The sequence below is a fragment of the Ascaphus truei genome, chromosome 1 (assembly GCF_040206685.1).
Source record: "Ascaphus truei isolate aAscTru1 chromosome 1, aAscTru1.hap1, whole genome shotgun sequence".
Classification (NCBI taxonomy): domain Eukaryota; kingdom Metazoa; phylum Chordata; class Amphibia; order Anura; family Ascaphidae; genus Ascaphus; species Ascaphus truei.
Genome location: NC_134483.1, coordinates 78,231,866 through 78,243,108, shown reverse-complemented (window position 1 = coordinate 78,243,108; position 11,243 = coordinate 78,231,866).

The window sequence follows — 11,243 nt, the reverse complement described above, 5'->3', positions numbered from 1 at the left end:
GAAAGAACAAACCAGTTTGTGCATTGGTTTGGGGATGATACCCAGAAGAAAAAAGAAGAGTTGATATCCAGCCTTTGAGCGAAGGCACGCCAAAATTTCGAGTTGAACTGTGATCCCCGGTCGGACACAATAGAGAGTGGAACTCTGTGAATACAAAATATTTCCTTGATTTAAATGTCTGCTAAGGTGGCAGAATTATGAAGACCCTTGAGGGGAATGAAATGGGCCTGTTTGGAAAATCTATCAATAATAATGAGAATAGTATTCATCCCACTGGAGACAGGAAGCTCGACAATAAAGTCCATTGAGAGATGGGTCCAGGGTCGATCCGGTACAGGCAAAGGGCGAAGCAGACCAGGCGGCTTATTGCAGGTGGACTTATTTCAAGCACAGATGGAACAAGAGTTGATGAATTCTTTAATATCGTTAAACATATTAGGCCACCAAAAGGTGTGTATGATCAGATAGGAAGTTCTTTTTGTACCAGGGTTACCAGCAGACTTAGATGAGTGACCCCACTCAAGAATTTTCTGTTGAAATTGAGGTGCATCATACAAACAACCCTCTGGCACCTCCATACCCTCGGGAATGAGCGTCTGAGTCTCCAGGATCTTGTCCAGTACATCGAAAGAGTTAGCCGAGATAACAAATTTGGTGGGTAAGATGGTCTCAGGAATGTCTTCGGATTTATCTTCATTGACGAGATAAGGCGTCAGCCTTTAGATTCTTGGTACCAGGAATGTAAGAAATGATATAGCTTAATCTGGAAAAGAATAGTGCCCAGCGAGCCTGGCGGGAACCGAGACGATGGGCACACTCGATGTATAATGTGGTATGTGGGAATGAACCCCAAGTGTCCGGTGCTCCAAATGTCCACAATAGGACTGGTATTAGTGGTGTGTAGACAGTCTCTGATGCATGTATAGAGAAATGAACGGCTACTAGGCAGGCCTGTAGATCCTGTGTAGAGGAGAACAACAGCCAGGCTCTGACAGGTAACGGTATAAAATACAACCTGGGTGGGGGGCTAGTACACAGGGGAAATCCGAGACAAGAAAAGAGGCAACCAGAGGCTACCCCTCTCGTGTACTCACGCTGGAAACGCCTGCTGCCCTTACCCGACCCGGTCTCTTCAATGCCTGTGCCTGGCTGGTCCCGTCTCCTCGGGCGTCGCGCTGGCGTATGACGTCATCCCCGAGGGCCGACAGCTATGCTGCGGATGGTAGTGGAGAAAGCACTGCGTCTCAGCGGTCTTGTATCTCTTTAGGCACAACAGATTTGCAATATTATTGCCAAACATTGGCACACATTATCCCTTGACAAAGATATTCGAGATATAGTGGAGAGTGGCCCCAAATTCTCATATCGTAAGGCAAAAACACTAGCTGCTCACTTGTCTCCGAGTATGTTCAATTCTGGATCCAATGCTTCCAATGTTAACAGCATCCCAAAAGGATTTTTTCATTGTGGCAAATGCTCAATGTGCAGATACGCAGTTCAAACTAGGTTTATTTTATATAATAATGATCGTCATAAATATTACCTTAGATCATTTCTGAATTGCAATATTACCCATGTAGTCTATGTTTTGAACTGTGCCTGCGGACTTCAATACGTGGGCCGCACTATAAGACCTCTGAAAATCAGAATTGTGGAACACGTCAGGTTAATCAAAAAGAGAGATGTAAATCATCCTGTGTCCAGACATTTTTCTTCATGCCCTGTAGGCAGTATTAACAATTTTTCTTTTAAAGCTATAGAACATGTACCATGCCATCCTAGAGGTGGTAACAGGGAAAATGTATTAAATCAAAGAGAGATGTATTGGATACACACTCTCAACACTCTCCATCCCTATGGGATCAATGTTGATTGGGAGTTGAAACACTTCCTACAGGGTTGATTACATGAGGAGTCTTGGGAGTGTGTATACCAATGCACCTCACATATACCCTAAGGGGTTAATTTCTGTTCAATAGGGACTTATTACCCCCTCCTTCTCCTAGAATCAACAATTGTATAATTCATTTGTATTATCTATATGCATTAATTACTGTTCTATGCACACTATTCAATATATATCAAGCTATGAATTAAGTCAAATATTATCTATATGTATTAATTGTTGCTCTATGCACACTACTTAATATACATCAAGCTATGAATTAAGTTTAATATGCTTCAATAATTCTTCTTGACATATGTCCATTGGATTATATCTCCATACTGTATATATGCTCTATCCTTGTATTCTTTAAAATAATGTTTCAAGGATGATACTATCTGTTATCACAGATGCTGCTATTCACAGATCTTGATTTTAAATTATATGTTTAAATTTGTATTGTTTATATGTTACCATTTGTTATTGGGGTTTGTTCTATTTCATACACTGCAGTGTTTGCGTAGCCCTCTCAGTAATGACAAGCATTGATTGCTAATTGTTATCGTCTGTTTGCAATTATGTATTGACCAATCATGACAGGGGACTGTGTATATAACACTTCAGTGTGAGAGATCTTTGTACTCTTTGATAAAGTTCCTGAATGGAACGAAACGCGTCAGAGGTGTTCTCCGTTATGTGATGTGCAGCACTACAGTGCAATAAAGCTGTTTTTATTCATTTATGTATCCGGCTGAGTTCCTGTTGCTGTGACCACCCACCAACTAAATTCCACGTCACTCAATGTATAAGACATTTGTATGGTCCGTGAGGATCGAAATTGGATTTTCAGCCCTCCAGGAGATGTCTCCACTCTTGTAGAGCAAGCTTGATGGCCAAGAGTTCTCTGTTGCCCACATCATAGTTCTGCTCCGTTGGAGAATATTTTTTTGAGAAAAAACCACAGGGATGAAGCTTATCCTGGGGAGACTGTTTCTGTGAACGTAAGGCTCCTGCTCCAATATCCGAGGCATCTACTTCCAAAGTAAAAGGAAGTTTAGGGTCCGGATGACGTAAAAATGGAGAATAGACGAATGCATTTTTAAGAGTTGCAAAGGCCTGGCATGCTTCAGGAGACCAGGAAGAAGTGTCCACATCTTTCTTCGTCAGGGCGTGATGGGAGCTACTGTGGCGGAAAAATTATGGGTACATTTATGATAATAATTGGCGAAGCCAAGGAACCGCGGAATCGCCTTGCGAGAAGTTGGTTGGGGCCAATCTAACACTGCCTTGAGTTTATCCGGATCCATGGAGAAGCCCTCGTCAGAGATAATGTAACCCAAGAAAGAAGTGGACGTTTGGTGGAAAATACATTTCTCCATCTTAGCATAGAAATGATTATCGCGTAGGCGAGAGAGAACTAGTTTGGTGTGCTGAATATGTTCGGATAGAGGCTTCGAAAAAATAAGAATATCATCGATGTAGACAATTAGAAAAATGTTGAGTACGTCCCGAAAAATATCATTCACGAATTCTTGAAAGACAGCAGGGACATTACAGAGCCCAAAAGGCATGACCAAATATTCGTAATGGCCATCTCTCGTGTTGAAGGCCGTCTTCCATTTGTCCCCTTGTCGTATGTATATGAGATTATAGACCCCACGGAGATCGAGTTTAGAAAAAATGGAAGAACCTTGTAGACGATCAAACAATTCCGAAATGAGTGGCAAAGGATAACGGTTCTTCAGGGTTATTTTGTTCAGGCCCCGGAGTGAACCATCTATCTTCTTAACAAAAAAGAACCCAGCCCTACTTGGGGAAGATAAAGCCCTAATGAACCCTCTCTTTAAGTTCTCCTGGATATACTCGGACATAGCCTTAGTTTCGGGAAGAGACAAAGGGTAAGATCTACCTTTAGGAAGGATTGCACCGGGAAGAAGATCGATGGGACAATCATAAGACTGGTGAGGGGGAAGGATTTCGGAATGGACTTTATCAAAGACATCAATGAAATCTGCATATACTTCAGGAAGCGTAGGTTTGGCAGGAGTCCTTGTCTCTACACCAGCGATAAGTTGTACAGGGGTAACTTCAGAGGCAACACCCCACTGTATGGGTTTCTTGTCTGTCCAATCTATGAGCGGGTTGTCTTGTTGGAGCCAAGGGAGGCCCAGAATTACCTGTATGGCAGGTGAGTGGATAACATCCAATGAAATCTCTTCCTTGTGACCGTCTACAGTGGAGAGAGTAAGGGTAGAGGTCTCCAATGAAATGAAGGCTGGCTGAAGTGGACAGCCATCAATAGCCTCTAGACCTACCGGCACTGACTTCTTGACCAGGGGAATCTTATGTTTGATAGCAAAATCCTGATCCACAAAATTTCCCCCAGACCCGGAATCGATGAAGGCAGAGGCAGGAGGTAGAAAGCCAAGACCCTCAAGGAAAATTGACAGCATGACCCTGGTAGGCAGACCTCTCTTAATAGGAGGGGAAGGAGAAATGGTACCCAATGAGATCCCCTCATACCTCATTGGGTGTTGGCATTTCCTGGCTTCATGGGATAGGGAAGCACCAGGTGAAACGACTGACCGCAGTAGAGACATAATCCTTCAGTCCTTCGACGTTGTTTCTCTGAAGAGGAGAGCTGGTGACTTCCTAACTGCATAGGTTCTGGAGCCTCAAGAGCTGGGAGAATAGGAGGAGACAGATTGGAGATAGGAGCAACATGTGTGAGAGAATGTGAGTGATGGCGTTCAAGCATCATTTCCTGAAGGAGTTGATACCCCCTGATACATACGGCAATAAGATCCTCTAGCACCTTGGATCTTTCCTGAGTGGTCAATTCATTCTTCAATGTCTCGGAGAGAAACTGCCAGAAGGCTGCTGATAAAGCCTCATCATTCCAGCCTGTTTCCACAGCAATGGTCCGAAATTCAAGAGCTTATCTTGCAACCGATCTGTGACCCTGTGAAATGTAAAACAATAAAGAAGAATCTTAGGTCCAAGGGTGTCGAAGACCTGCTTAAATTCTTTCTTGAAGCGTGGGAAGTCTTGGATAAGCTCAGGTCTCTGCTCCCAGATTGGTGATGCCCACGCCAAGGCGTCTCCGGTTACTAGAGCGCTAATATACGCCACCTTAGATCTATCAGAAGAGAAGCGTGAAGGGCTTACCTCGAACTGTATGTCACAATGGTTGAGAAAACCTCAGCATCCAGTGGGATCTCCCGCATAGCAATTGGGAGTGGGGAGGCGGGGCTCGAGAGAGTGAGAAGCTTCTGGGGAAGGAACAGAAAAGGTAGCAGGCCTAATAATTCTGGATTGAGATTGGTTTAGTGAAACCATGGTCAGACTTTGAGTCAGGGAAGCAATCTGATTATCCAAGTATTGGAAATGCTCAGAAATAGAAGACAGGTCTTGGCCCACCTCAAGGGGGTCCATGTTCATTGGCTGAGCAAACTGTAACACTTGTGCTGCCCATGAGCATGACAGGACCCCGGTGCTGAGGTGGGGAAGTATAGAACCACGCACCCACAGCAACGGAAGCATGCCTGTCAGGCGGATTGTCAATGTAGCCGGGTCTGGGTTGGAGAGAGTGGGTTAGTCCAGATACTTGCCAAGGTCTTAGGATGGAGAGGTCAGAATAGTAAAAGTCTGTTAAGCCCTGGTCTGGGGTTGGAGATGTCAGAGTCGTAGAAGTCTGTTAGCCATGGTCTGGGTTGGAGAGGTACACAGAGTCAAAGGAAAGCCAGGGTCGGAGTCCAGAGGAGGTTCAGTAGTCAAGCCGGGTCGGTACACATAGAATCCAAAAACTGCAAGAGAGACTGAGACAGGAGCAAGGCCCAACAGACGCAGGAGCAGAAGGCTACAACTAGTTATGCTCAGCAAAGTTTAGAAGTGAGAGCAGGGTATTTAACAGGAACAGGAACCAATAGCCAAGAAGGCGGAGTAGAGGCGCGGCCTATGCAGAGACTGGGATAGGCTGCAGGAGACAAGTGGGCATTAGGAGACCTTGTCACACATCTGGGGAGCGGTGTAAACAGAGTGGGGTTGCGCGAACATGTTGGTGCCAGAGCAGAGGTCCGTGTGGAGCCAGGTAAGGAGGGAACACATCGCAAAGGACGTGTTCCCCGATTCCTTATACATGGGCAGCGTACAGCCCATGTGGAATACGTGCAGATGCCGCACAGACACAGGTACTCAAGGGGTTAACACAGCTGCTATGGGCTCCGCCCCTGCCTATCACTATACAGCATACTGATGATGCTCACTCCCTACAGCCTTCTCATTGACTATCTCTCCATTATATGCTCAGCCAGCCCCTTTACAAAATTGCTGAGCATAAACTTTCTTGTGTGTTTACCTCCTTGCTTGCTGTTGCCTTGCCTTGTTCATGTTTTGAATTTTTGACCTTAGCTTCCAACTGGACTGCCGACTTCTCTGACCCATGTACCACAGCTACGGACGCGACTATTCTTCTCTCTCTACCCCTGGACTCTGGCACCGCATCAACGACTATCCGATCTCTCCTCTCCTTGACTACAACAAGTACCTAGACCACTCTGACCTCTCCTACCCAGACACGGCTACATGACTACCATTCTGTACTCCGGACGTGCCTGCTTGGTTGTTGGTCGGTGGCTATCTATATCCCCACCTCAGCCTCGCGGTCGCGCCTTGTTTGTGGTGAGCATTCGTGATACAGATAACTTCCACTTATATCATATATTGAGTTTCACCACAGGAGAGGGGAGGACACGTATAGAGGGAAAAGTAATAAATCAGCCCAGCTTATCCTGTGAGAGGCTATTTATCTTTGGGTACAATACATATACTATTGATCACCTGATCTGTACATTCTGCATTGTGCACTACTGTATAGAAGTTTCCCCAACCAGCTCTCTGGGGTCGGATATATATGGTTGTGACAAATATTGCAGATAGATGTTTACATTTCCTTTGCTGCTGATACTCCATTTCAGTCTGGAATCATAAGGACTGTGCAGAAAGGATTTCCGATCACTTTACAGCCCTGACACGGGTTGGCTGGTGATATTATTCATTATTAATTGAAGATATTATCTCTCTATGCTGTTCTATTATCTTCCCTTGTGAGTGTATTTCTTATGCTTCCACCACGTATTACGTTTTGTAAACTATGGAGCGTGCACTTCTGTTTTTTGTTTAATATAAAAATATAAGCCCTATGTGGTGTTTTTATGATTAATGCTCACAATACATGTTCCCTCTACAGGCATTTACTGTATTTTCAAAAATAACCTGTTAGTTTTATTTATTTTTGTTAGTCTCAGTTTTTGCTTTACTTTAATTATCTTACTGTATATTTTTTATTGTAGGTACAACGGTGTTAACCCGATCTAATTCAAAGGAATACTGTACGTATTTTATTCAGGGTCATTGTAGTATTTAATTTCCTCTCATATGTTGGGTGTTCAACTGCATTCACTTGAATTTTCTGCTTTTGTGATTTATAGCACAGAATTGTTATTTTTTTCCCTAAAGCTGTACATTGTTTGGGGCCATACTGTGACCCACACTTCCCCTGTAGCCTTTTATACAGAATGTGCTATCTCCTGTAGCAATGGTTCTCCTTATTCTGTATGTGATTCAGATTTTTTTTGTGCGCATTTTTGACTGTTCTTTTATGTACTTAGGGCACAGATAACCTCTTCTGGTGGGTTCAGCTCTTTTGCTTGGGCCTTTACAATTTTTGCTGCCGTACATATCTGGAGAATTGTATCGAAGGTTAGATATGGTTCATGGTGAAGTCTCTTTCTCTCTCAACATATTTTCTTTGATGCCACTAATGATTTGATTTCTCTGTCAATTCACCAAAAAGCCCAAGCCTGAGAGTGTTTTATTTATTCAGTCACATACGGTATTGTTCTATACTTTTACATCTCATTTTTCATGCATGTAATAAATGTGTATCTCTCAAACGTCTGATTGCTTTTTGGCGTACCATATTACTCAAATTTGATCGGTATCTCACTTAATTTCCTACTTATAAGTGATTTAAACTTAAATTTATTGTAAATATCCAGTACTTTCCCCCCCCCCACAACATTTAATCATATTGATGATTTCCTCAGCGCCCATAGTCATAATGTACAGTTCAAATCTCTGTCTGAATTTTTTCCAGCTCTCTGCAACATTGCCAAATAGCTGCAGGATGGATGGGAGTTGCAATACATCCATTATTCACAACAGCTTTGTTCTTCTGTTGAGAAGCACAGGGATCTCACGCTCTCTTGTTTAGCACTTCTTACAGCATGTAATTTATGGGTTCATAAAGCAGTAAAGCCTTTGAATAAGAAACACAGTAGCTTGTGGTGGCTTCAGGGAAGACCCCCTTAGCAAGGGACGCTTCCCTATTTTACTGTTTAATGTCAGGGACACCATGAAGACACCGCACGGTGATTGCGGCCTGCGGTCTGGGACCAGACCACCTCCGTTGTAAGAGACCTTGTATGGTGATATTATCCACGCTGGAATTCACCCCACGCAGAGGCAGATGCCATCACTGACAACGGCAACGTTGGAACAGGTGGATCCCCTTTGCTAAATCTGCAGTACCCAGGTGCTGGAGCCCCAGGCAGGTACCTCACCAAGTGCACAAACACTTCATGGGATAGAGCTATCTCCTACACTTTTGGGTGGGCCCTGACATTGGGAGAAAAGGACATCAGGGTATTGGTGCCAACCACCCTATGTACTTTGTGGGACACTCACTTGTGGTATCAGGTTGGGGAATTGTTATACTGTGTGGTACAGGGTACTGTGGTTTGTGTTCAGTAAAGGTTGTTGTTATGTACATGACTGTGTGTATTATTGTTATTGTTCCTGTAAGGGGCCTATCCCACCACATTGGGATCCCTTACAGATGGAGGCGCTGCACCGAGATGAACCAGAATCACCTCAGGCACCCAGTGGCGGAGGCTCAAGCCTCCTGGTTGCCAACAGGTAATAGCAGCATTGGTTGTTCCTTCCCTGGTACAGGGAAACAATGGCTACACAAGCAACAGCCATATTGTGGAGCAAAGCTTCTTACTGGTTGCATCACATGATATCACCCCCTGCTTCACTGCTAGGGATCCTCAGTAAATTAGTAACACTGTTTAATATAATGAACTATATATAAATTATACTATTTAATACAATATACAAATCTCCACAGTATTTAGTGAAGAGCATTAAAAAGATCTTAAATAATTAGTGGAATTGAGAGTTACATGAGCAGAAATCTGTGTTTAGGACATGCTGATAATAATAAATCAAGTGGAAATTCCAGGCAACTTAACTAAGGAAGAAGATATCTAATGTAGTAAAGTTATGCTAGGAAATATGGCAGAATCCCAGCTATAGTCAATTAGGGATTGCAAAGCCTTTCTCCATAATTAACAAGGACACTAATGCAACTTGCTGCCTTACCGTCCGTAAAGAACTACAGTAAGTAAACATGATTGTAATCCCCATTAGTACATTTCAAGATTGTTATTGTTAATAAATATCTCAGTGATAAAGAAGATAGAAAAGATGCACAAATCAAAATCTTAATTATCATATCTGTTAATTTAGTGAATTTTTATTAATTACTTTTAATGGATCTGATCATACAGTTCTCAAAAGTGGTTAAGAAACACTAGCCATACATAAAGGAAGAGCAACCACCCAAACACAAATTGCAGTTCTACTGTATTTTTGATATTGTTGGCTGTATTCTAAGGTTCAAATTAATTAACCAAATGGGGCATGTACTTATACTTTGCTCTTATTTTATTCCTGTAGAGTAATACCAAATAAAGAAAAGCAGACAGATCTTACTGTAACTTTTAGTATAGTTAGATTTTTTTAAGGAAGTCAATTAGATAGGTAAATTATTTGCAAAAGTTTTTTGGGGGGATGGTTATGTGGCATTGCACACACCTAATTGAAATATCCAGCAGATGCATGCAGTAAAAAGTATGCAGTGGGTGCAATTTCACATCAAACAGGGAAATATTACCTTTAGTAAATTACAACTAAAAAATGCAACAGACGTTTAATTCACGTGGTACTGTCAGTAAATACATTTAAATTAGAATTTCTAAGATAGATGGGCATTGTACTGTACAGTACATATATTGTCCTCATACGAGAAGACAAATTACAGTCTATTCAAGTAAATAGGCATTATTCTTCACCAGGATCCAAGTATTATATCCATAAATGAACACAGGCAGAATACACTGATTGAATACTTTCCTTTTGAGGCACAGTGGAATGTTTCCTTGCAAGATTGTCTTGTGTCTTCCAAATGAGCTCCATCCAATCTTCATTCTGCTATTGATTTCATTTAAAAATAAATTCCTTAATATTTGCTGTCCAAGGTACATATTGTCTTCGACTTTTTTTTTTTTTTTTTTATAACTTGTATTTTATTATACATAAATGCATGATATACATAAAAAAAAGACATCAGGTTTATATTTAGCATATCATATACAATAACAAAAGCATAATAAGCTCACGTAGTTTTTCGAGCCCTACTTAACCACGTGAGTGGGAATCGTCATGTATACTGTAAGGTACTGGGGTAAATAATAATAATAAATAAAAAATAAAAAAAATAAAAAAAAGGGGGGGGGGTGGGAGGAGGTAAAGGAGGGGATGGGGGGGAAGGGGAGAGGGAAGGGGTATCCAAGGATAAGATTACATCTGCCTCCGGGGAACACCGGGACGGCGTGAGGACTATATATCAACTAGTGAAGCCTTTCGGTAGAATAAATGATTGGGCGTAAGGAGTGTGAGGTTCTAGGTGTGGAGTTGGTTTTCATGCCCCCAAAGGAGAACGCATTTATTACTATTATAGCCAAATTGTGTTACGCTCTACCCCAGGGATGTCTGTTTGAGCAAGCCAGGGGGCCCAAACTTTTAGATAATTGACGCCAGTGTCGTTAACTAAGCTCGTTAACTTTTCCATCTGGCAGATAAACCAAATACGATTCCGAATCTTTGGGATAATTGGAATATCGGGGCGTTTCCATAGTGCTGCGATCTCGCACCGCGTAGCTAGAGCAAAATGTGCAATTAGTTTATTGTGTGATTTTGATAGGCCCTTTAGGGGTCTGTTCATGAGAAACAGCCACGGGTCTGGGGGAATAGTGAGATCGAATACTCTCTGGATCCAATTTCTGATCTTTTCCAATAGCGGGTATATCAGCGGGCAAGACCACAGCATATGTAACAGGTCAGCTGTTCCTCCACATTGTTTAGGGCACAATGGGGAGGACCCTGGTACAAACTTAGATAATTTGAGTGGGGTGAGGTACCATCTCATAAGAACTTTATATGCGTTCTCCTT